At 44.3% G+C, this 3,465-nt stretch overlaps 1 pseudogene; it reads right to left on the reverse strand.

Annotated features, from left to right (window-relative positions):
* Positions 1–824: 824 nt before the first annotated feature.
* LOC117981405 (nuclear autoantigenic sperm protein-like) lies at positions 825–3,170 on the reverse strand (annotated as a pseudogene).
* Positions 3,171–3,465: the final 295 nt, after the last annotated feature.

Consider the following 3,465-nt stretch of genomic DNA (forward strand, 5'->3'; position numbering starts at 1 on the left):
TTATTAATAAGCTATCTAATACTTCTATTACCCAAGAAGGTCTCTTCATCCCCCCTTGTATTAAATCTCCCACTCTACTCTCAGCCCCTGGCAAAGAGTGATCTGAGTTTTGTTCCTATAATTTTGCCATTTCCAGAATGTCATACAGATGCAATCATCCAGCATATAGCCCTTTAAGACTGGCTTCTTTCTTTTTTTTTTTTTTTTTAATTTTTAGCATCTTTATTTGAGAAGTCAATTCTGCAGGTGGGTAACAATTCCAAGTGTTGATATATCTCAATCTTTCTATACAGAAAATAACAAATAAAACTCAACCAGCCAGTCTCCCCACTTATGCTTCCAACCACATCTGGAGGGTCCACCATCAGTCCCTTGGCTACTTTCAAACCAGAACTTAAATGCAGACCATTTTCCTTATGAATCATTCCCCCGACACAGGTTTTCTTGAGTTCTTTTTCCAGGACAGGATTATAGCCCCAGTTGAAGACTAGGTGGATATAGAACAAGCACCATCCTAGGCCTGGATCACAGCCAAAGTCCATCATCCATTTTCAGCACCAAAGAGCAAGATCTTCACCAAGTCTCATTTTTGTAGCCCCCATCCAGGGACAGCACCACTGAAGGTTTGCAAGATAGCTAGGTTCAGTGAAGTATTTGAAAGCAGAATATAGCACCATTGGAAAACAAAGGCCTGCAGCCACACTTGATCACCTCCACATTAGACAGATAGGAATTAGGATCAGGAACACAGATCAGTACAGAGGCCAAAACAAAACCTTTGGCTACTGTATAAAACCAGGAGTGCTCCAAGGCAGATTCAGCCAATAATTAAGAAAAAAATCATCAAAGCCTCAACCTTTGCTTACAATCTTTATTGAAGTTATACAAAAAGAATCCTCCAAAAGTGAAAAAATACATTATATACAAAAACACTTTCCCTTGGGAGGAGGGCTGTGCCCCCTCTTTACATGCAGTGCTTTCAACTGTAGCTCCAGCCTCCACTGTCCCCTCCACTGCCGCCCGGCTTTCAACCCGATTCTCAGCCTCCTCCTCCATGTTTTCCAAAACTTCATTTCCACTGGGGACAGCATCTCCACTGCCTCCGTTCACCTCCAGCTCTTGTTTGGCTTTCTTTGCATCATCTTTCCAGGGACTCTGTTCCTCTGGTTTCCTCTTCTTTCTGACAAAGTGAGAAATATCAGTCACACAATTTGATGAGGAAGCACCATCTGTTGGCTTTCTACTGGCAATCATGGAGACTGAAGGGCCTCCTCCACTAGGAGTGAAACCTGAAGTAGAGCTCTCCACCAGAGTAGCTTTCAGAGCCAGTTCAGCGACATTCCCAGTAGTCTGAGACTCCTTTGCATCTTCTGTCTTCTCTCTAATTTCGGGTAGCAGTTCCTTCAGTTCCTCAATTTCTTTCTTGTATTCAGCAGACGATCCTTCAGCTTCCTTCATCTGCTCGTTTAGTACAGCCATTCTCTTCTCAATGACTTAATAGATTTGCTGAACTGTGCCACTGCCTCATCATACTGAGAGTTGTACCCATAAACCAAGCCCAGCTGCTAGTGGGTCTCTGCAAGGAGATGGTCGTGGGCTTCCAGGTACTGTTCCTACAGGTTTAGGCAGGACTGGAACTCCTCCACAGCTTGCACATAGTTTTCAGATTCAACACCAACTTCGAGTTTAAGATGTGCCTGGGCAACATAAAGCTGGGCTTTTGTTTCTTGCCTTTTAAAAACGATCTTTGCTAAATCCAGCGTATCCCAGGCAAGCTCTAGGTTCCCAATCTCCTCCTCTTCATTTTCTTGAAGAGACTTGTTTTCAAGGACTGAATCATTTGGCATTTCTTCAGTCTTATCATTTTCTTTATCATCCTCTTCCGAGCTTTCAGTTTCTTCACCCTCTTTTATCTGTTCTTCTCTCTCTTTTGTCTCTTCATTAGCAGCTATCTGAACTTTGTCTTCAGGTCATTTCTCAGTAGCTCCCTGGGCTACCTTGGTATCAACCCCATCTCCAGCTGCCTCAGACTCTTCTACAGACAGCTTAGTCTTCTCCTGACTAGGAACCAGCTTTGCCCTGACCTTCTCCTCTAGTCCTGAGCCATCTTTTGTTTCTGTCAGTCTTTCTATAGAAGTCTGTGATTCAGTAGGAGTCTGATCTCCTACAGCTGACGGTCCATTGACTGCACCATCCTTAGGGAGAACTGTAGCCTCCTGCCCAGGCTTTTCAGAGACTTCTGATCCAGCCTCCACAGCTGAGGCCTCTGCAGCCTCTGTTGTCACCTCCGGTGACTCTTCAGCAGGTGGCACTTCTTGACCTACCAGTTGCTCAAGAACCACCTTTCCTGCCTTTTCAGAGGTAACTACCTTCTCCTCTGGCTCATCCCCACCCACATCTACTGACTTGACTGTTGGGTCTAAAGACTCTGCTTCTACCTCCACTGCAGTGCCCTGCTTTTCTAGAGTCACCCCAGGCTGCTCTTCTGAAACGTCTTTTGGCTTCTCCTCTATGCTCACAATTACCTCTCCGTGCTTCTCCCAACCTCCTTTTTCTCTGCACTCTTCTTGGACATCAGTTTCAGAAACTGATTTTTCTTCCTCAGCATCTGGTACTTCCTGTTCTGGCTTCCCAGAAGTGACCTCAGCTTCATTCGGTCCTTCTGGTGCTCCTCCTCCTTTTGTCCCTTCAGAGATTTCAGTTAACCAACCTAGAGTCAAGTCAACTTTTTCCTGTGGCTCCTCTGCAGATTCACTTATATCCATATCTTCTCTTGCACCCTTCTCCATTTCACTGTCCTGTTATCAGTTTCAGGCTTTGCCAAAGACTTGTCTTCTGTTTTTTTTGGCTTCTTCTTTTTCTCCCATGGAGTCATAAACCTGTTCTCTCAACTCTTTCCTTGCTTCCTCATCTATGCTATCATTATTTTCTACCAGAGATTCATCTTCTGTTTTTTCTCCTTCTTCCTCTTCCACATGCACACCATCCAAGGTGTTTCCCAACACACCATTCTCGATTCTCTCCACTTTATCTGCAGATGTAGAAGGAGCAGGAACATCTTCAATTTTGTTGGCAGAAACCAGCTCCGCGGCGATGGCGGCAGTGGCTGTGGACTCCGTGGCCATTGTTCCCCTGAGGTGGCGAATCAGTGAATGGAATAGAGCCTGTGAGAAAAACAGGCAATATGGGATGCCAGAGACTCACTCAGGGACAGAAAATGGCAGATTGAGACTGGCTTCTTTCACTTATCACCATGCTTTTGAGATTCATCTGTGTTGTTGCGTGTGTCTGTAATGTGTTTCTTTTTATTGCTGAGTAGTATTCCATTGTGTGGATACTAGAGTTTGTTTAATCATTCACCTGTTGATGGGATATTGGATGGTTTTCAGTTTTTGGTGACTATGAATACAACTTTTATAAATGTTCACTTACGGATCTTTGTGTGGACATAGATTTTCATTTCTT

This window comes from Pan paniscus, chromosome 7, assembly GCF_029289425.2.
Source record: "Pan paniscus chromosome 7, NHGRI_mPanPan1-v2.0_pri, whole genome shotgun sequence".
In the NCBI taxonomy this organism is placed as follows: Eukaryota; Metazoa; Chordata; class Mammalia; order Primates; family Hominidae; genus Pan; species Pan paniscus.